The 23,590-nt window shown below is 37.9% G+C and overlaps 1 long non-coding RNA gene across 1 annotated transcript in view; it reads left to right on the top strand.

Annotated features, from left to right (window-relative positions):
- Positions 1-880: 880 nt before the first annotated feature.
- The window catches only part of LOC134731000 (uncharacterized), a 68,664-nt gene continuing 45,954 nt past the window's right edge, over positions 881-23,590 (top strand). The window contains exon 1 of the long non-coding RNA XR_010113016.1: positions 881-1,138. This is a non-coding gene — a long non-coding RNA (uncharacterized LOC134731000). The remainder of the gene's footprint in view (positions 1,139-23,590) is intronic.

Raw genomic sequence — 23,590 nt, 5'->3', positions numbered from 1 at the left:
AGGAAAATCATTTCAATTATGCATATTTGATGTGTTGTTTACTACAGAATCACATTTGGAAATTATATGAGAAAGGAACGTCTTTCATAACAAAGTATATGCCCTTGACTGTTATTAATATTTGCCTCTTTTTTTCCCCTTCAGCTCAGTGTGAAGTGGATTTTTGGTCATCAGGCAAAGAAATACTTTTGGCTTGAGTTATCTACTTATCTGTCCAACTGGTAATATTAACCAAGCAATTATCTTTGTGTTGTGTAGACCTGAGTTAAAAATACTTTAAGAAGCATCATGAAAAGTTTTGCTATTCCACTGATAGAGGGAAATTTATTAGAGGAATTCAAAGACCACAAATATGGAAGGTGTAAAAATGATAACAAAAGACTTTTCTTGTGTGTCCACTTCAGTGTGCCCAAGGTTTGAATTGGAAGAAAGTAGAGACAGAAGGGGTGAATTGACATTCTACCCAAAGACATGTGGGGCTTATTCCAGGATAATATTTTAACTCAGCGTTTCCTCTTCTGCCCTCTCTTGCCTCCAAGTTTCAGAATTCTCTGTCTTCTTTCTTCCTTTTATCTTTCTCCCATCTTCCTTTGCCCTTTCCTCCATTTTGCTTTTCACTGTCATTGAAGTCAGAGCAGAGCCAGAGTGTTATGACAATAGGCTAGAAAGAGAGAAGAGAGATACACCGGTGTTTTTATTCCAACTCTATATCTTTTTTCACTCTCCCTTCCAGCAAGTGTTGAATGTTAACTATGGAAAAGACACACACACACACACACACACACACACACACACACACACACACACACGCACAGCCTTATTCTGTGCCAGAGCAGAACTCTGAAAATTGCCACCAAGTGGCCGTCACCCAGGAGACCATAGAATTCCTGGCACCAGGCAGAATCTCTGGCTGTAGCCAAGTGATTGTTGCTGAACTTACCTGTGTCGAAAGGTCAGCCTTCCAGTGCTAAGGCTGGGCACAGGCACTAAGGCAAATTGGATTGTGAATGAAGGCCCTGAGGCATGTTCTGCACTTTGCAACTGGTCTGGCAGGCTCCACTCCTCCACCTTCTAAGTCTGCCACAGGCATGGGAAACACCTGGGCAGCGACAAAGGTGGTTAAGGCAGCTTCGCCAAGGTACAGTATCAACCACCTTTGCTTTGCACACAAAATGTACGGTAATGACCACATTCTTAGCAGGCGATTTTCCAATACAGTGTCTTGATGAAAAAGCCCTAAATCTTTACATGAGACATTGGCTTCAATACTGCCGCACTAAAATCACATGTTATTTGAGTAGATATTTTACCCATTTGTAACTCAAATATAAATGTTACCAACTTGAGAAACTATTAACGAATCAGAGCACAGCTTAGAAACTGTTATGTGTGCATACTTCTCAGTGTGTATGTACCTGTGGATTATGGGTGGATTCATAGATTAAAAGAAGAATCATGGATTATCAAAAGGGATACATACAACCAAAGTTATTTAACCATTGACCATTTTTGTCCCTCTGTTTCTCCAAATGGAAAATGGATAAAAGAAAAAAATCCTGTTTAATTTACAAGTCAGAGGAATGAGTGAGAGAAAAACTTCTTCAGGAATAAAATAGAAGCCATCAGATTGGAACTCCTTCAATGTCCTGTGATTGATTCAGTGGCCAGGATTGATTCAGTGGCCAGGTCCCCATCCTCTTCTCCTTCCCACTTGCTACTGTGAATGACAAATCCATCCTCTTCATTGTATCATCAAAGCCTAATGTCACCACCATTCTTCTAGATCACCTATCTTTTTACCTCTCCTGGAATTGTATTCTATTGTTCTCTTCTTATTCATGTAACTTCAACATGCTTCTTCTCTTAAGTATTTAAATGTGAGTGAGTTTTTCTGAACTTCCAGGAGAACCTCCCTTCATTCTACAGCACCTTCCAACTCACTTTTATCTTTCACTGCCAAACTCATTTGAGTGTCATGTACACTTACAATCTCTCCTTGGTTCCCTCTCATTCTTTTCTCAGAACACTGAAATCTGGTGTCCACTGTTACCATCCCACTGAAATTGCTTGTGTTAACCAGCAATTCCACTTGCTCTTATGATTTCCATGACTCTCAGCCCAGCAGGGCACTTTGAATTTTTTGCTTATTTAATCATTCAGCATCACTTGGTCCTGATGACTATTCGTACTATTTGAGGCATTTCCTTTCTTGGATTGTGTGACACCACACTTGCAAGCATGTTTTCTGCTTCTCTGGACCTTTTTTCTTGGTCTTTGTTGCATATGTAATAGAAAGGTCACTCAGGTGGATTCTCAAAGATCTAGTATAATTATTGTAATCTGTTTTTCATAAGAGGGTTAATGTGATTATCAGTTAAGATCTTTGGGGTGCTAGTAAACTTTTGATGCTGAATTTCAAGTCAGTTTATTATCATCATTAATTTATAGTAGTCTATGGACCTAGGAGGACCTACTGTTTGACTCCAAGCCTATTCTTGTTTCTCCCTACACCCCCCAGGAAATTCTGACTGCTTTCTCAGCACTATTGTTTTTGTCTAATGTGATTCCTCATGGAACAGTCACAGGATCACATATAATTTCATTTTAAAGTCATTGTAACAGGCTCAGTATGAAATACTAATGTTATTTTTAGTTTACATTTATTGAACACCTGCTATGTGCCAAGCATGTGACATTTTGAATTATCTCAAGTTTGTTCTGGTAAAAGATGGAATATAGAAATAGTAATTCACTATTCTAGTCCTTAGAACAAGTCTGGTAGAGTTAGATATTCTTATCTTTCACTAGCACATTATCAAAGGTGGGATTCACTACCTTAATAATATCCTAAAACCATGTTCTTTCTACTGTGCATACTTACATTCTTTGCTATAAAGAGCTTCACATTTTAAGATTGTTTAAATAATTAACTCACATAGACAATGGCTAAATAGTGGCTTCTTATTTGGTCCTTTCTATCCCAAATCATGATTTTAAATTTCTAGAGATGAAGTCAACATTAAAATCCTCAGACTCCAATTAAAAAAAATCTATTCAGGACTTCTGAGTTACCAGAAATATTTCCAAGATTTCTTTTCTGAATTTCTTTCTCCCATATTGGTTATTGGTTTTTGAGTTTGGCATGTCTTGGTACACACTGCCTATTACATCACTAAAATGTACTGCAAAAAGACAGCACACACTGATTGTTCTCCCCGGGGGCTGGCACAGTAATGAGATAGCAAGGACTGATGTGAAGAAGCTAACAGAGAAGAATAGGGAAAATTCACTTGGCTATTAGGCAACTAAGTGACTGGAGGTGGGGAGTGATTTTACCCCCCAGGAATATTTGACAATGTCTGGAGATATTTGGTTGTTATAACCTGGGGATTGGATACAGCCACTGGCAACAAGTAAGTAGAAGCCAGGGATACTGCCAAACACTGTAAAATACACAGAGCGACTCTAGCCTTCCTTTCTGCAGACAAAGAAATTTCAGACTCAAAATATCCATAAAGCAGAAGTTGAGAACCTCTGCTGTAGAGAAAGAGGAAAAAGGAAAAGGAAGGGTGACTTTGCAATTCTGTGTCTCTGTGATTCCAGACATGGAGATTTTTATTGAGAACAATTAGGAGCCCAGAAGTTTCTCTGAATTATTGGATAAGGGGATGAATCATTTCAACCAGCTTGAGCTTGAGGTTAATGGCAGAGACACAGCTGGCAGAACCAGTAGGCAGAAACGCTGTTAAACTAAAGCAAGTGCAAAAGGAAATGTGAATATAGAACTAATTCACCTTGGGGTGATAGTTGAGACCACAAAAGTGGTTGAAATGTTCAAGGACATGTGGGAAAAGAAGAGCAAAGGCATTTTACTGGTACTCTGGAAACATAAATCCTTCGCATAAATAGTGAATTTTTAAGTGATATACTGTAGGAATTATCCTGTTAAGCCCATCTGTTTCAACACAAGGAATCAAGATTTGAATACCAATCTTTCTAAAATAAAGGTTCCTGGACAGATTTAATTTTACTTGTATTAACAGTTTGCTTCTTTTATCTCAATACCACTATCTTCTATTTGAAGCAGAGGTTATCAAGTTTAGTATTTATTTTTGCTTAAGATTTCCATATAAAGATTATAAGGTGTCAATGGCAAGAGGGATTGAAGACATTTTAGCTGCAAAATCAAGACCAGAAAAAAAGGGTGTCTATAGAGAGCATGTAGTCTGGGCTTATTTTAAGTTTGTCTGCTTTCTGGGTTGGTTAAAAAGCACTTAATAGGTTCAGTTTATAATTGCTAAACATGGAAACATTGAAACACCACACCCTTATGTGACTTATAATAAATAGTGTCTTTAGCACAAATACATTTTTATCAAAGCACCTTGAGACAGCCAGCCACACCGATCACATTATTAACCAATCACCTTCTAGCCCAGATTTACTTTGTAGAAGTTGTGGAGTAGGGAGTCCTCAGTTAAGCAACTTGCAACTGAATTATTTTAATGACCCAGCTGATGATCACTCCATTGCATCCCTTCCTCCCTCCAAAGCAAGACTCATAATTATATTAAGAAGTTCTTATTTATGGATGCTTGTAACTTTATCTGATCCTAGAAAACTAGTAGTTTGTTTGGAAATGTTGCTACTGAAAAATCTGGTGTGGGCAGAGAGTACACCCACTGGTTCTGCAGAAAAATGAGTTGGCATCAACTGGGTCTCTCCAAGGTCTTCAGGCACAGCGAGGTTTGGAGTTTCACAGATTGGGGGAACCGGTTGGATTCCTCTTAGCTCCCTTATAAAAATTTCTTCACTTTATTACTTGTGTATTGTGAGTATTCATGGCTTCATCTGCTCCATTTTTAATAATATTTGGAGCTTTGTTAGCCATGGCCTTAAAAATAGTTTTAACCTTATTATTCAAATAGATGTCTCATAATGCTGAATAATGCATGACCCACACATGCTAAGAATAAACTAGATAGTACCATGAAATCTTCCACCCACGTTAATGGAAATGTATGGAATGCAAAACTGGAACCCAGCTGCAATGTTTTCTGCAGGGATGGCTCTTCATGTTGGTAGAGGAAGCCACCTACTCATAATTCATTAGAGGGGTCCGAAATGTTTGTGTGGAAATTTCTCCCTCAGGCCTGCCGTTGCATTTGAGATTCTCACCATTACAGTGAATTCTTTGCCTAAGACATCATTTCAGTAAGAGCATATTTAAAGTGCATAGAAACATCCTGCAAGGGTAGGAACACTCAACTGAAGTTTATTTTTATTTTAGCACAGATAAGGTTGTCTTTTTTTTCTAATTTTATCCCTCTTTCTTAGAAAGTAGAGCTCTGAAAAAGTAGGAGTTGGGGAAATATTTTACCAAGATATGAAATCAGAAACGTTCAGGCATAATGGGCATTGCTTGTGGGGCCCATTGTGATGGTGGTAGATGGACAAGGGGGAAGAGAGTTGCTGTTGGTTCAAGGGTACTACATGAGGAAGCATGCCTTAGGGACACTGCCTTTAGAGACCTATCCTTGAAGACATTAATGTGAGTCATTTCTAATAATAGCAACATGAATGATAATATCAATAACAACAACTTCAAGTATTCTCCACTGGGTGTTAGGACCTAAGCTACATGTTTAACATTCATTATCTAATTCTCACAACAACTACAGATGAACAAGTTCAAAAAGGTAAAACCTACTTAAGTGTGAAGTTAGGTGGTGGAATTGGGATTTGAAATCAGGTTGATCTGATTCCAAATTCATGATACTAACCATTATTCATATTGTCTTTACTGTTTCTCCCGCTTAGCACATCTCCTTATCATCTCTTCAAATTTATGCTTCAGCTGTGTGTTCTATTCCCTGCCTAGGGTATCTTAATCCTCTTTTATATCTGCTAGAATATTTTTGTTTTTTGATGACCAGGCTACGTGGCAAAATATCACCTCCTTAAAAATTTTTCTTTAATGTATGATTGATTACATTAATTATTGTTATTATTATTTTTATCAACTCTGATTTTAAGTTCCATGGTACATGCACAGGATGTGCAGGTTTGTTACATAGGTAAACGAATGTCACGGTGGTTTGCTGCACAGATCAACCCATCACCCAGGTATTAAGCACAGGACCCATTAGCTGTTCTTCCTGATGCTCTCCCTTCCCCCGCCCCTGTGGACAGGCCCCAGTGTGTGTTGCTCTCCCCCATGTGTCCATGTGTTCTCATTGTTCAGATCTGACTTATAAGTGAGAACATACGGTATTTGGTTTTCTGTTCCTGCACATTAGTTTGCTGAGGATAACAGCTTGCAACTCCATCCGTGTCCCTGCAGAGGGCATGATCTTGTTCCCTTTTATGGCTGCATAGTCTTCCAGGGTGTATGTGTACCACATTTTCTTTATCCAGTCTACTGTTGATGAACATTTGGGTTTATTCCATGTCTTTGCTATTGTGAATTGTGCTGCAATAAACATATGTGTGCATGTATCTTTATAATAGAATGATTTATATTCCTCTGGGTATATACCCAGTAATAGGTTTGCTGGATCAAATGGTATTTCTGCTTCTAGATTTTTGAGGCATTGCCACACTGTCTTCCACAATGGTTGAACTAATTTACATAACCACCAACAATGTAAAAGCGTTTCTTTTCTTTTCTCTGCAACCTTGCCAGCATCTGTTGTTTCTTGACTTTTTAATAATTGCCATTCTGACTGTCATGAGATGGTATCTCGTTGTGGCTTTAATTTGCATTGCTCTAATGGTAAGTGGTGTTGAGCTTTTTTTCATATGTTTGTTGGCCACATGAATGTCTTCTTTTGAGAAGTGTCTGTTCATGTCCTTTACCCACTTTTTAATGGGGTTGTTTATTTTATTCTTGTAAATTTGTTTAAGTTCCTTGTAAATTCTGGATATTAGACCTTTGTCAGATGGATAGATTGCAAAAATGTTCTCCCATTTTGTAGAGTGTTTGTTCACTCTGATGATAGTTTCTTTTGCTGTGCAGCAGCTCTTTAGTTTAATTAGATCTCATTGTCAATTTTTGCTTTTGTTGCAATTGCTTTTAGTGGTTTCATCATTAAATCTTTGCCTGTGCCTATGTCCTGAATGGTATTGTCTGGATTTTCTTCTAGGGTTTTTATAGTTTGGGGTTTTACAAATAAGTCCTAATCCATCTTGAGTTAATTTTTGTATAAGGTGTAAGGAAGGGGTCCAGTTTCAATTTTCTGCATATGGCTGGCCAGTTCTCCCAGCACCACTTATTAAATAGGTAATCTTTTCCCTATTGCTTGTTTTTGTCAGATTTGTTGAAAATCAGATGGTTGTACCTGTGTGGTCTTATTTCTGAGTTCTCTATTCTATTCTATTGGTCTTTGTTCTGTTTTTGTACCACTACCATTACTGTAGCCTTGTAGTATAGTTTGAAGTTGGGTAGTGGCTTTCTTCTTTTGCTTAGGATTGTCTTGGCTATACGGGCTCCAGCTTTGTTCTTTTTGCTTAGGATTGTCTTGGTTATCTGTGCTCTTTTGATTCCATAAGGATTTTACAATAGTTTTTTCTAATTCTGTGGAGAATGTCAATGGTAGTTTAATGGGAATAGCATTGAATCTATAAATTGCTTGGGGCAGTAGGGTCATTTTCACAATATTGATTCTTCCATGAGCATGGAATGTTTTTCCATTTGTTTGTGTCCTCTCTGATTTCGTTGAGCAGTGGTTTGTAGTTCTCCTTGAAGAGGTCCTTCACTTCCCTTATTAGCTGTATTCCTGGGTATTTTATTCTCTTTGTAGCAATTGTGAATGGAAGTTCATTCATGATTTGGTTCTCTTCTTGTCTGTTGTAGGTGTGTAGGAATGCTTGTGATTTTTGCACATTGATTTTGTATCTTGTGATTTTGCTGAAGTTTCTTATTAGGTTAAGAAGCTTTTGGGATGAGATGATGTGGTTTTCTAGATATAGGATCATGTCATCTGCAAACAAAGACAATTTGACTTCCTCTCTTCCTACTAGAATATGCTTTATTTTTTTCTCTTGTCTGATTGCCCTGGCCAGGACTTCCAATACTATGTTGAATAGGAGTAGTGAGAGAGGGCATCCTTGTCTTGTGCCATTTTTCAAAGACAATGCTTCTAGCTTTTGCCCATTCAGTATGATACTGGCTGTGGGTTTGTTATAAATGGCTCCTATTATTTTGAGGTGTATTTCTTCAATACCTAGTTTATTGAGAGTTTTTAACATGAAAGGATGTTGAATTTTATCAAAGGCCTTTTCTGTATCTATTGCGATAATCATGTGGCTTTTGTCTTTAGTTCTGTTTATGTGATACATTATGTTTATTGATTTGCGTATGTTGAACCAGCCTTGCATCCTGAGGATGAAGACTACTTGACTGTGGTGGATAACCTTTTTGATGTGCTGCTGGATTTGGTTTGCCAGTATCTGGTATTTGGGTTGCACAGCTCTGTGCTTCAGACCCAGGGCCCTGGTGGCATGGGCTTGCAAGAAGATCTCCTGCTCCATGAGTTGCAAGGATCTGTGGGAGAAGGGTGGTTTCCCCAGGTTGGGTCATAAAATTACTCACCTCCTCCCTTAGCTGGGGGTAGGGGTTCTCCTGGTTCTGTGCTGCTCGTAGATGGGCTGTCACCCCACTCTGCTTTTCCTGACTCTCCATGTGCTGTGTTGACTGCCTAGTCAGTCCCAAAGTGAGAACCTGGATACCTCAGCTGAAGATGTAGAATCTACTCATCATTTTTTTTCTTCTCTGTGAGAGCTTCAGACTGCAGCTGCTTCCAATGGGCTATCTTGGCCTACCAAAGCTATTGCATTTATTATTACAACTAACTGGGGACACATTACTTTGTTCCCTGCCAGACTATTGAGATGGTTGAGACAGAAAAGAATCCTTTTTTTTTTAATAATGTTTGTAGCCCAGAGCCTAACTTTATCATTTGAACATACTAAACAATCAATAGGCATTTGTTGAATGAATAAATTTGGTTATAAGTGTCCTATAAAAATGCGGAATAAGCAACCTTTATCCTAAATTTACCAAAAAAAGATTAAATGATGTCCACAGGAATCTGTTGTAGAAGGCAGGAAATGTACATAGCACTTTTAGAAATATTTTCTTTTTTTATTAACTAAGATTTTCATTCATTATCCACACAATTTTTATCCAACTCACTAATTTTATTGTGAATGGATAGTTGAATTATATTGTATGTTCCCAAGTGATGTAAAGATGGAAAAAATTATATACAGTAATGTGCTACATAATGTTTTGGTTGACAACAGACTGCATATATGACAGTGGTCCTGTAAGTTTTCAAAACTGTATTTTTACTGTGCCTTTCCTATGTTCAGATACACAAATATTTAGTATTGTGTTAAATTGCCTACGGTATTCAGGACAGTAGCATGCTGTACAGGTTTGTAGCTGAGGAGCTGATATCATTTGGCTGTGTCTCCACCCAAATCTCATCTTGAATTGTAGTTCACATAATCCCCACCTGTAGTGGGAGGGACCCAGTGGGAGGTAGTAATTTAATTATGGGGGCTGTTACCTCCTTGCTGTTCTGGTGATAGTGAGTTCTCATGAGATCTGATGGTGTTGTAAGGGGCTACCTCCTTCACTGGGCACTCATTCTTCCCCTTTCTTCTGCCATGTGAAGAAGGATGTGTTTGCTTCCCCTTCTGCCATGATTATAAGTTTCCTGAGGCCTCCCCAGCCCTGTGGAACCATGAGTCAATTAAACCTCTTTCCTTTATAGATTACCCAGTCTTGGGTATATCTTTATTTGCAGTGTGAGAACAGACTAATACAGTAAATTGGTACCAGGAGAGGGGTACTGCTGTAAAGATACCCAAATATGTGGAAGTGACTTTGGAACTTGCTAAGAGGCAGAGATTGGAACCATTTGGAGGGCTCAGAAGAAGATAGAAAACTGTGGGAAGGTTTAGAATTTCCTAGAGACTTGTTGAATAGCTTTGTCCAAAATGGCAATGGTAATATGGACAATATTAGGTCCAGGTTGACGTGGTCTCAGATACAGATGGGGAACTTCTTGGGAACTGGAGTAAAAGTCACTCTTATCTATGCAAAGAGACTGGCAGCATTTTGCTCCCGCCCTAGAGATTTGTGGAACTTTGAACTTGAGAGAGATTATCTGAAACTGGAACTTATATTTAAAAGGGAAGCAGAGCATACAAGTTTGAAAATTTTGCAGCCTGATGATGCAGTAGAAAAGAAAAACCCATTTTCTGGGGAGAAATTTAAGCCAGCTGCAGGAATTTGCATAAGCAACAAGGAGCCAAATGCTAATTGCCAAGACGGTGAAGAATATGTCTCTAGGGCATGTCAGAGACCTTCAGAGCAGCCCCTCCCATCACAAGCCTGGCCTAGGAGGAAAAAATGGTTTCCTTGGCTGGGTCCAGGCTGCCCCTGCTGTGTGCAGCCTAGGGACTTGGTGCCCTCTGTCTCAGCCACTCCAGCCGTGACTAAAAGGGGCAAAGGTACAACTCAGGCCATGGCTTCAGAGGGTGCAAGCCACAAGCATTGGCAGCTTCCACACGGTGTTGGTCCTGTGGGTGTGCAGAAGACAAGAATTAAGGTTTGGGAGCCTCTGCCTAGATTTCAGAGGATGTATGGAAACGCCTGGACGTCCAGGCAGAGGTGTGCTGCAGAGGCAGAACCCTCATGGAGAGCCTCTGCTGGGGCAGTGTAGAAGGGAAATGTGAGACTGGAGCCCCCACACAGAGTCTCCACTGAGGCACTGCCTAGTAGAGCTGTGAGAAGAGGGCCACCATCCTCCAGACACCAGAATGGTAGATCCACTGACAGCTTACACCATGCACCTGGAAAAGCCACAGACACTTCACGCCAGCTAGTGAAAGCAGCTGGGAGGGAGGCTGTATCCTGCAAAGCCACATGTGTGGAGCTGCCCAAGGCCGTACATACACCTCTTGTATCAGTGTGACCTGGGAGACATGGAGTCAAAGGAGATCGTTTAGGAACTCTAAGATTTAATGACTGCCCTATTGGATTTTGGACTTGCATGGGCCTCTAGCCCCTTTGTTTTGGCCAATTTATCCCATTTGGAATGGTGTACTCCCATTGTATCTAGGAAGTAACTAACTTGCTTTTGATTTTACAGGCTTCTAGTGGAAGGGACTTGCCTTGTCTCAGATGAGACTTTGGACTTGGACTTTTGAGTTAATGCTGGAATGAGTTAAGACTCTGGGGGACTGTTGGGAAGGCATAATTATGTTTTGAAATGTGAGGATGTAAGATTTAGGAGGGGGTCACAGGCAGAATTATATGGTTTGGCTGTGTCCCCACCCAAATCTCATCTCGAATTGTTGTTCCCATAATCCCCACATGTAGTGGGAGGGACTTGGTAGGAGGTAATTGAACATGGCGGTGGTTACCTTCATGCTGTCCTGATGATAGTGAGTGAGTTCTCACGAGATCTGATGATTTTATAAGGGGCTTTTCCTCCTTTTGCTCGGCACTTCGCTTCTACCAAAAAAGAAGAACATGTTTGATTCCCCTTCTGCCATGATTTTAAGTTTCCTGAGGCCTCCCCAGCCATGCTGAACTGTGAGTCAATGAATTTATAATTTCCTTTATAATTATAAAGGAAATTTATAATTTCCTTTATAAATTACCCAGTCTGGATATGAGAATGGACTAATACAGGAGCAATAGGCTATACCATATGGCCTAGGTTTGTAGCAGGGTATACAATACAGGTTTGTATAAGTACACCCTATGATGTTTGCACAATGACAAAATTGCCTAACAACTCATTTCTCAGAATGCATTCCTGTTGTTAAGCAATGCCTGACTGTGTACACACACACACACACACACATACACACATATATTCTGATTACACCTTTGAGGATCTGTAATTATGAAACCTTTGCCAAAGGGGAACATACTATAATGCAAACCTATAAGAACGAGGAAAATAAAACGCTTGCCAATTTATTATCTGAGGAATCTATGAATAAATAATATGAATGCATATAAAGAGATACAAATATGTATCCTACAGTTAGCAAAACACCTTATACGTAACTTTATGGGAGACATATAGAGGTGCTGTAAGTGTGGGAAACACATCACACGTGATCCTAGAAACATAATGTGTAACATCAGCGAAACAAGTGGTTGCTTTTTGTGGTCCTGGGAACTCAGAGATATGTGTGTATTTCTTCACTTGTAAGTTTTCCTTTGAATGCTTTAATAGTACTGAGCTCTTTATAAAATAAAAACAAGATAAATATATTCTTCCACCTATTTATACATTTTAAGACAAAAATTATGCCTGTTTTACGTATTTCAAAATCAAATATAAATTGCAAATGGAAATAGTTCCGAAATGGAGAAAATTTTATCCGAGAGTCATCTTGTCTTTACAGTTAAAAATCTAAAATGGGGTCTGTGGGATGAGTTTTAATAATTCTGCTAAGTCAAATCAGCCAAACTGAGAGAGAGAGAGAGAGAGAGAATGTGTGTGTGTGTGTGAGTATGTCTCACTTTACTCTTTCTTAAGAGCCAGAAGTGTTGATAGCACAATGAGAAGCTTAGGATAGAAACACAGATAGTCTGCATTAATGTGCAGACTGTTCTCTGGTTTTAGGCTAAACATTAACAGTCCATGCATTCATTCATTACATACACAATAATGAAGAAGAAACCAGTAGTCAGGCATATAACCAGGCTATGGATGCAGTTATGAATGTGCTATAAAGTTAGCTGTGAGGACTCTATAGTCTGAGGAATAGGAATAATTGTAAACCAAAAAATGTCACAAATATTCTAAGAAGTGTTCTGTAGGCAAATCTGGTGCATTTTTAACCTTGGATCCCAGATGAATGTTCTACTGGAAACATTTTCTCAGGAAGATCCACTCAGTACTAATTGTTGTATGTTGTATCAGTGGTCTCCAACTTTTTGGCACCAGGGATGGGTTTTGTGGAAGACAATGGTCGTGGTGGGTGGGGGTTGTTTCAGGACAAAACTGTTCCATCTCAGATCATCAGTCATTAGATTCTCATAAGTTGCATGCAACCTAGATCCCTTGCATGTGCACATCACAAGAGGGTTCGTGCTCCTATAGAATCTAATGCCACTGCTGATCTGACAGGAGGTGGAGCTCAGGCAGTAATGCTCACTCACCTGCCACTCAACTCCTGCTGTGTGGCCTGGTTCCTAACAGACCATGGACTGGTACTGGTCTGCAGCCCAGGAGCTGGGGATCCCTCTGTTATTTGATTATTTGCTGATTGTGTGAAAATTCTTTTTGTTAAAAGCAAGTGGCACCAGCAATTAACCTGATCTCGATGGTCACCATCAACAGTCATGGCATGGGGCCTTCCTAAATGATTTCTAAGTCATTTGAAGAACCTTGTATTTCTGATCCAGATGTTAGACCAGTAGAGACCACCAGATAACATAAGAAACAGGCTCCAGTTCTCATTTTATCTAAAGATAAAACATGTAAAGATCCTAGTTTTGCACCATTGTATGCACAGAGAGGAATGATTTGTCCCTTTCACTCTGTTTATCTGCTCTAATTTATGGGGCACTATTGTGTAATGATTATGCAGACAGCCTTAAAGCTGGACTTTCCATGTTCAGCACTTAGATCCACCATTTACTTGCTGCATGGCTTCAGGCAAGTTATTTAACCAGAGTCCATCTTCTCAACTGTAAATGTAAAATAAAAACTGAGAATAAGATTATTGTGTGGATTTAATTAATTGATGCATGCAAAGTAATTAGAGCAGTGCCTGGTACATAGGAGTGCTCTTATTACATTACCAAGTTTTTATGGCACTTGTTTCTGCTGGGCCCAAAGAAGACAACAGACTCCTTAATATAGCACTCTGTACACCACTGCCACTTGGTTGGATTTGGCATGTGAGGTGACATTAATTTGTCATCTTCATTCTATATAGATATAAAAGATCCTTAGTTTTTACTATTATGAACCTGCAGAAATGTCCTCTGAAAATTCAGCTCTAAGCAGTTTTGTAGGATATTGCTCTTATTAATCTGTCTACTGATCCTTTATTGGAAGGCACCTCATAACTCAAGAGTAGTATCCCTCTTGAACTCATTTGCTTTTTAACAGAGACTTATTGAAAGTATACATGGTTTCATAATCTTTAGGTATAATTTTCTGATGGTGACTTTCCAGGCATCAGGATAAATAATGAGGGAGCTTGGATCTCCCAGGATGAGCTGAGACACTCACCAGAGATAAAGTAGACCTGGGTCAGTTGCATCCCCTGGTTATTTGCAGGAGCAAATCTTTCCTGCAGAAAAGTTTCCCCGGTTCCCAATGAGGTACAGGAATTATACAATTAAGATGAAGAAATGAGCTCACAATCAAAGATCTTCAAATGTATGAGGCAGCCACTCTGATTTAGATTTCTTGAACTGATGGATAACATATTTAGGCACCTAAGATACTTGAGTTTTTCAGACATAGTGTAGACATATAGTATATTATGTAGAGTATTATATGTACCAACTCTATATGTAACAAAGATGTTAAAATGCAGAGTTTGCTAATCAACAAAAATTTGTTAGAAAAAACATTAAAATGAAAAGTGAAAAATTCTAAATATAAAAAACATTGTTGAAATCATAAAAAATAAAACCCAAAAGATTGTTAAGTAGCTTATTAGATCAAGGCTAGAATGAAAAAGTCTGACATAGAGAATGGAAGAGTAGTGATAATGGATGTGAATTCTCCAGAACTGATGAAAAAAACCCATAAATCCTCAGATTTTGAACCTATAATGTATCCTAAGCAGAATAAATAAAAACGAAATTCATGCCTAGACACATTTTTCTGAGATTACAGAATGTTGAAGAAGAAGGAAAAACAACAACTTGAAAGCAACCAGAAAAAAAGAGCAATTAAACTAAAACAGGAAGTCAAATGACAGCATCCTTGTCAACAGCGGTAACAGAAGTAAAAAGACAATGGAATACTGTCTTCAAAGAGTTGAGAGGAAACAATAACTCTCAGCTTAATTTTATACTTAGCACAACTGTCATCCATGAGTGAGGGCAAAATAAAGATATTTTCAGAAAAATTAAAGTTAAAACTAAATTTACTACCAAAGTCCACCAAAACCATGGTTTGCAGAAAACTTTAAAGTAGGGCTTCCCAAATGTTTTGGTCTTCAGCCCTTTTCATGCACTTCAAAATTATTGAGGGGCCTAAAGAACTTTTGTTTATGTGAGTTGTAGCTATCAATATTTACTATATGAAGTTTTATTTATTTATGTATTTTTTATTTATTGTTTATCTTTTTGAGACAGGGTCTCTGTCACCCAGACTGGAGTGCAGTGGCGTGATCACAGCTCACTGCAGCCTTGACCTCCCTGGGCTCAGGTGATCCTTCCCCTCAGCCTCCTGATTAGCTGAGACTACAGGTGCATGCCACCACATTTGGCTAATTTTTGTATTTTCATGGGCAGAGATGGGGTTTCACTATATTGCCCAGGCTGGTCTTGAACTCCTGGGCTCTAGTGATATACCTGTGTTGGCCTCTCAAAGTGTTAGGATTACAGGCATAAGTCACCGCACCCGGCCTACATATAAAGTTTTAAAACTGAGAAATTAAAAATAATGTTTATCAATTCATTTAAAATAATAGTAAACCTATTATGTGTTAATTTAAATGCAACATTTTTATGAAAATTATATATTTTTAAAAAATAGAATGACATCATTTTACATTTTAATAAAATAGCTTTAATTTCTGTCTTAGTAGTAGACAGTGTAATTCACATATCTTGTTTACACTCAATCTCTTTTGATATCCTATGCCATGCACTTCTGGAAGACTTCATGAAGAGAGTAAGAAGGGAAAAGGCAGATAATTTTTGGTGTTCTTATGAAAATGGTTTTGACCTCACGGATCCGTTGGTAAGGTCTCAAGCACCCGCAAGTTCTCTGTATCACACTTTGGGAACTTCCGTGTCTACCATATGCTCTGCAGGAAAAAGGAACATGATCCTAGAAGGAGATGTGATATATAAGAAGTAACACTAATAAGAATAAAGTGGCAAACATATGTAAAACTTCAAATAAATATTCAAAAATATAAGAATGATGTTTAATTGGGAGAGTGCATATAAGCATGAATGATGTGTGTTTAGAATAAGCAACAGATAGTAGTAATAATAACAACAGATGTTATTTATTGAAAACTACAATGTGCCAGGTATTATGTTAAGCACCATCATTTAATCCTGACACTAACCTTGCAACATAGCTACTCTTATTATCATCCTTTTGTAGTTGAGAAAATCAAAACCCAGAAAAATAAAGTAGCTCATCTATGGTAACAAAGCCAGAAAATGAAAGGGCTAAATGTGATTCTAAATCTTGCAGTCTGACTCTAGAGACTTCAGTGAATACAATAATGTCTAAAGTTAGAAAAATATTAATAGAAATGTAGTGGTTTAACTTTGCTAAGAGGATAAATTCATATTTAACAGGTGCCTATTATGTGCTTAGTTTAATACTAGACACTATAGAGTATTTTAAAAGTCCCCATTCTAATGAAGTTTACAGTATTATGGCAATAAAACATCTTAGACAGATGGAAATGTATACTTTGCAATAAAAAATCATGCGGATATAGCTATAGGCATTTCTAAGCAGTGACATTGTGGAAAAGGATTTGACATCATCTTGGAAGGAAAGTGGACTTGGATCAACAGAGGTAATAGAAAGGATTTCAGTGAACATTTGAGCAATGAAAAGTAGAATAATCATGACCTATAAAGGGAACTATATGAAACTTATTTGACATACAAATAATATTTGTTTAGGGGAAGTTTAAGTCAGGCAACACCTAAGTTTGGATCAGACTGTGGAAGTCACTGAATACAAAGATGAGCTGAGCCTTGAAATTCAGAGAGAGAAAGCAGAACTTGTGCAAAATCCAGTACTGTCAAAGTGGTAAATCATCTAAAGAAATAATTATTAGACAATGCTAAGTGATTTAATGTTGTAGAGACCATATTTGAACAATGAGAAGCCTGTCATGTGTGATATATAAAAATGAAAGTTATTATGGACATTTTCAAAGTTTGTGTTGATTCTCCCCTGTAAACCCCAGATTCTTCATCTTTCTGGAGTTATAATAATCTCCCTCCTGTGTGGTCTTCTGCATTTTTTTTCTTCATTGTTATCAATTCTCTATATTCATCTGGTCACCAAATTTTCATGTGTGTCTTTGAGTTGGGTTTTATGTTGCTGAAAAATACTTGATGTTGCTGTCTTCAGGAAATAAATCCAGTGTGGCAAGGGAACAAATACTCTCAAGACCAGGAACAACAAGACCTTTTTTGGCCGCTCTATTGATTACACATGACCTGAACCAGCTCTTTATTCTTCAATCTTTTCATCTCTCAACTGGGGAGAGCAGCCACATTAATACTAGATAATGTTGAAAAACATTGACTCTTTCTGATAAAGGAGGATTATTAGAAATCATTGACTAAAATCTCAAAACTTTGTATTGCTATTTCACTTTAAGTAGCACGGTGCCATACGTTGTATTTTAATTACTAACTAGATTGCTAAATGTAGACTGTAATTTGATAAAATATCTGTAATGTAGGCAAGCTACTATAGCTAAATACCCTTGCCATTTGCTTACACATATTGTATATATACACGTGTACCATATGCACACATATGGTGACTTGCTATATGGCTGTAAGACTTGGACCTGTATTTTCAGCAGTTCCATTTGTGGAGGTTCAGAACAGTGTTTATAGTAGTAAGAAACTTTGGCAAGAATCAAAATCTACAACTTTTCTTCCTCAGCCATTTTAGTCATAGGCATTCTATTCCTGACTCTGATAATAGTCATAGTTCACGTGGATATAGTGCTTTATTGTTCCTGAAACACTGTTGCATAATTTTCACTGGGGTAGTAGAGCACTTAAGCATGAGAACAAGGCCAGTGTAACAACAGCATGTGAGCAATGGGGGTGCTTTGGGGAGATATGAGATGAGTCTATGAGCTAGGCAGCATCTAGATTGCAGGACAAGTATTTGGTAATAAGGAGTTTGGCTAGTGTAATATATGCAATGGAAAGTCACTGAAAGATTTTAAGCAGGAGAGTGACATAAATTAATTTACGTATTTAAACGTCTCTCAGGGTGCTGCATGGAAGTAAATTATAGGAGAATAAGTAAGGGTGAAAACACAGAAAGCAGTTAGGAAGCTACTAAAATAGCCCAGCTGAGAGGTCGTGGTGGCCTGGATGGGTTTATCTTGAAGCTAATGAAAGGTCCCTTGCTTACATAGACCTCTTCTTAGGCTAGGAGAAGAGCCTTAGTGATGTATTCATGGGTCATATGTCTTCGTGATATTTGCAAAAACAAGACATTTTAGTTGCTAACTGTTAAGACAGCTGTTCCTTTCTATTCTGACTCTGCTACCCACCCATGCTTCCACTTGGGTGGGGTGATAGTGGAGTGGCTGTGGGTATTTTTGGGATCCTGTCAAGGGTGAGGTGAGTCAGCCATATATCATTGTAACTATGATTTGCAAAGATGCTATGGAACAGTTCCATTAAACAAAGAAAGTGAACTTACTTGATAATCTTTACATTTATTGGAGAGCCAAAGAAATATAGATTGGGAAGTAATGAGATATAAAACAAAGATATAAAACATTCAGAAGTGAATTATGTAACCCCCAAATTTTCAAATTTCACTAATTCATTAAGAGGAAGAGATAAATTTTGAGAAGTACAGTCAATCCTTTTATCTGTGGGTTTTGCATCCACAGATTTACCAATCACAGATCAAAAATATTCAGGGAGAAAAACCAACAATAAAAATTAATACAACAATAAAATATAATAAAAATAAAACAATGTGGTATAACAATTAGTTGCATTGCATTTACATTGTGTTATGTATCATAAGTAATCTAGAGATGATTTAAAGTATACAGGAGGATGTGTGTAGATTATAGGCAAACACTATGCCATTTTATATGAGGGACTGGAGCACCGAGATTTTGGTATCTGAGGGGGGTCCTGGTTCCAATTACCAAGAGATGACTGAAACTGACAGTTCATTGATTGTTTGATAATCCAATTAATGAAGAGGAGAAGATCATATAAACATATTCGTAAAATATTTAAATTTCTTGCTGTTTCACAAGATGAAAATAACATAAAACCCCTAACACACCATTCTCAAGTAGAACATCAACAACGAACTACTTAATGAGTTTTGCTGATTCAAAGAGTATTTAAGATTAGTCATTTAAATTAGTCACTAATCACTTCTGTAACTATGATTAGTCACAGAAAACTTGAAATGCTCCTAAATCTTACAGCTCATCTACGAAAGAAATGAGAAAGTAGTCTTTCCAAATTTGACAAAAATCTCTAATGTTTGCATAATACTACAATAACATGTAAAGCTGAAATAAATACTTTAAGCTTTCAGTGACTGATATTGTTTGGCTCTGCGTCCCCACCCAAATCTTATCCAGAATTGTAATCCCCATGTGTCTAGGGAGGGAAGTGATTGGATTATTGGGGCGGTTTCCCCCATGCTGTTCTCATTATAGTGAGTGAATTCTCATGAGTTCTGATGGTTTTATAAATGGTAGTTTTTCCTGTGCTCTCACACACTGTCTCTCACCTGCCACCATGTAAGATGTGCCTTCTTCACCTTCTGCCATGATTGTAAGTTTCCCGCGCCCTTCCAAGCCATGTAGAAATGTGAGTCAATTCAACCTCTTTCCTTTATAAATTACCTGGTCTTGGGTAGTTCTTTATAGCAGCGTGATATTAGACTAACATGGTGATTATCCTCAACTTGCCAGAAGAAAGATTGTATTATCCATTGTCTTTATCAAAAACTATTTTACAAAATTTTTGTCATATGAAGAGGTGATCAAAGAATATGCAGCCAAAGCATTCAGGAAAAATTATGGAGGTATGTCAACATGTCAATTAATAAAAATGGTATATTATTTTTCTGAATTTTTGTAAAGTTTGCAGTATTTCAAAATAGCTTTAAAAATTTGTTTTCAAGCCTGTAATTTCTCTTCTCACTGTAAGTACATAGTATTTTTTAACCTAATTTTGTATTCTTAGCTTTGTATTCTTAGCCCTTTCTGTATTCTTAGATGTATTCTTAAATGTATTCTTAGCTTTTGTATTCTTAGCCCTTTCTTTAAATGTGGCCTCCCAAACTGCACAACCCTCAGGCCTCACAAAACCTAGATCTGCCCCTTAGACTTGGGTTGAGGCTGTACAGATGGAGAAACTGGACACATCTAGGGTGGATTTTGGAGGTAGAATAAATGCTTATAGGATTGTCTTATTTGAAGGGCTAGAGCCCATTTCTGAAGGGTGAATGAGTTAAAACTGAGAAACACAGTCAGTCCTCTAAAGTTATACAACTTGGAACTGGGTAACTAGGATTTGAATCCACATGTGTCAGGCTCAGATGCCTCTGCTTATTGTCACATGCAAAGCATCATTTTCCTTAGGGTGGTTCTGAAGATTCCCTTAGATGAGGCCTACAAGGTGTTTCACGTGGTGTCTGGCATAGTGTTGAGTGTTCTTGGGGTGTTGTTATTATTCAGATGATAAGAGGTTTATTCTTCACATGTGCATGATTTTTTAAAATTGGGAAAATTTTCTCTGTGCATTTGCCAATCTCTCTGCAGGAGTCAGGCCACTTTGCTGTAGGTTTCCAGTTTTTCAGGGAATAAAGGAATCTCTTCATTGCTCCCTACTTGTTACTTGTCAGCCAGCCAGCACCCAGTGCTAGGAGTGTCTGCTCACAAACAGCAGAGTCCTTTGGCTGACCGGCTTAGGAATGTCAGCAGAAACTGTACGTGCTCCAGTTGGGGTGTTGGTGGTACCCTCAGTTTTAAAAGAGATGGGAGAAGAGAGTCATATGTTTCCTAATGAGGCAAGAACAGGATTGACCTTCAGGATTCTAAAGAGATTCTCAGATAACCTGATCTAGCTTGTTCAGAGTATATCAGGCAGATTTAAGGTGAGGAGTGAGGTGAGATGAGTCTAATTTTTATACAGTAGGAGCATTCTCGGAGTGATTTGTTTCAATGTCTGACACTTTTCTAATGCTTTTCAGGTTTCTCGATTCCTTCTGTAAAACTTATTTTTATCATCCATTAAATGAGAATAGTAACATTTTATCTTTTTGGGAACTAAAATTTCATTAATGCTTTTATTTTCTAAGTGTTATGTTAATTAGTTCATACTTTATCACCCAACAAGCCCCTAATCCTCTTTTTGTTTTAAATTTTTATTTTTCATTTCAAGAGGCAAGAATTGAAGGCTTTCGGATAAACAGACACATGCTTAAATGTGAGCATGAGCTGGTTTTGCTGGGGGAAAATGTGAGCTCTAAAAACGGGGTGTTTTTCGTAATGTTCCATTCCACATCCATGTCGCAAGGACTACTGCTTCTGTTATCCCAGGCCACCACACCCTTAATTGATCATAATAAATCCTGTGGGCTCCCAGCTGCCAGTGGTTTGTCTGAAGAGATAGCAGCTACCCTTGTTAGTGTTTCATTTGCTGGTATTCTGCTTGCTGGGCTTCTGCATTAGGATAGTGCCTGATACAGATTTCAGTTGTAATTTGAATTCTGTCCTTTAATTACTTTCTCTACCCCCTCTTAAATAAATGTGGCATCCTCATATAAGGGCTGGAACAACTTCTTTTTCTTTCCTTCAGCAGTCCCACATCTCACTACCCAGAGTTCCATGTCATTTTGTCTCTGGGAAGTGAGACAAACCAACTGTGACTTTTTTCTTTCTGGGCCTCCCCAGTGCAGCACTAGAAATTACATAAGAGATGGGTCCATGAAAGCAAGAGGAATATTAAAAGAATTGAGAGATGATTCAGAATTAAAGTAGGATCCATAAGTGAGATTTTTTTGGACAAAACTTTATTTCTTGAGTTTCTTCTCCTGGTATAACTTTGTTTAAAACATATGATGAGAACAAGCAACATGGATTTTTAAAATAGCATTAAAAATTAAATATTTCTTGTTCAAATGTTATGGTAGTAAGCAAGTTATTTTAGGAATTGAATGGTGAACTTCCATTTTCAGGCTGAGAGGCCATTCGGTCTTTTTCTGGTTCAATACCAAAAAACAGTTCAATTTTTATATTGGTTCAGTACAAAAGTTCAAGACAATTCAATACAGAAATACAACTTTATTTTATATTGAAGCTTTTATTTCTTGTAACTGAAAAGAATAAATCTGGTTCTGAATTTCTAATGAAATTATGTTTTTAATTTACCCGATGCCCATCTCTAAAAATGTATACAAACACCCATACATACGTCAACATCATGTCTGTATGCCCCTACAACTGTGTTTATATTTACAGAAACAAAATATATGGCTTTTTCCCCTTTGGTCTGATATCAGTATTTTTTTTTTTTTTTTTAGTTACAGTTGAAGGAAAGCCCCAACAAGAACAAAAAGTCATGTCACTTTTCTTTTTTTAATGCAGTATGTGCAGACTGGCCATAGTGCTGCCTGCAGGCTCCATTCTGGTCCATGAAGAAATTAGGGAAGCCAGAGTTCTAGATCCCAGTGATAAATATCCTCCCTTTTCCTGTGATAGTCTTGGTTCAAGTGTGATCACTTTAGGTGAATGTGGAAATGACAGTAGGTAATCTTGCAGCCAATTTCTCAAGCTTTGCATCGCTTCTTCCATAGAAAACAGTAGAAGTTTTCTTTGTCACTGCTTTTCATTACATTAAATGCGTAGTGCTAGATTAATATTGTAATCTCTTAACCACAATAGGAAAATGAAGGCATGGCCTGATTAATGCATAATTTATCATTTATTATGCCTTTGGCTCTGTCTCCCTCATCTCCCTTCTAGCAACCTCCTCAGGACAAGTTCCTCCTCCTAAATTACTGTATCCAAACATTTGAGCCTGACCTACTTATTGAAGAACATACCCAGAAATTTGATGCTGTAATTACTCCCAGAATTAGCAAAAAAAAAAAAAAAAACAAAAAACCCAAAGATAACTTGTTCATCCTACATCCCCTTATAGTAGCTGTTCAAAGTATAAGCGGAGAGTAGACTTTGATGAGGTGCTAAGCCTTTTTGTTTAAATAAATAAATACATACATCTGTCCTTGCCACATCATCAGAAGCTTGATTTGGTTTCACAGTGAATGCAGCTACATGCCTCAGGTGACTGCTTTTAAACAATTAAGTCCTGACTCCACCTTAACAGTTTATTCATTAGTCACCATTGAACCTTTGTCCCTACTTGTCAGTATCTGAGAAAACATAACACTTTAGCTCTGGATGTGTACGCATTCCCTCCATCACTGGGATAATAGTTTCCTAACTCACGGCCAACCTGTCAAAATGGAAACTCCATATCATGGGTGGCGTTGAGAAATCTCATTCGAGCTATGTCTGGGTTACTCCATTTGTCCGGATGAAACAGAAAGCAGAAATCTGGTTATAAATAGTGGATTTTTTTTTCAAA

Source organism: Pan paniscus, chromosome 7 (assembly GCF_029289425.2).
Source record: "Pan paniscus chromosome 7, NHGRI_mPanPan1-v2.0_pri, whole genome shotgun sequence".
Taxonomy (NCBI): Eukaryota; Metazoa; Chordata; class Mammalia; order Primates; family Hominidae; genus Pan; species Pan paniscus.
The sequence above is the reverse complement of the archived record's forward strand: the minus strand, read 5'-3'. Positions and strand labels throughout refer to the sequence as shown.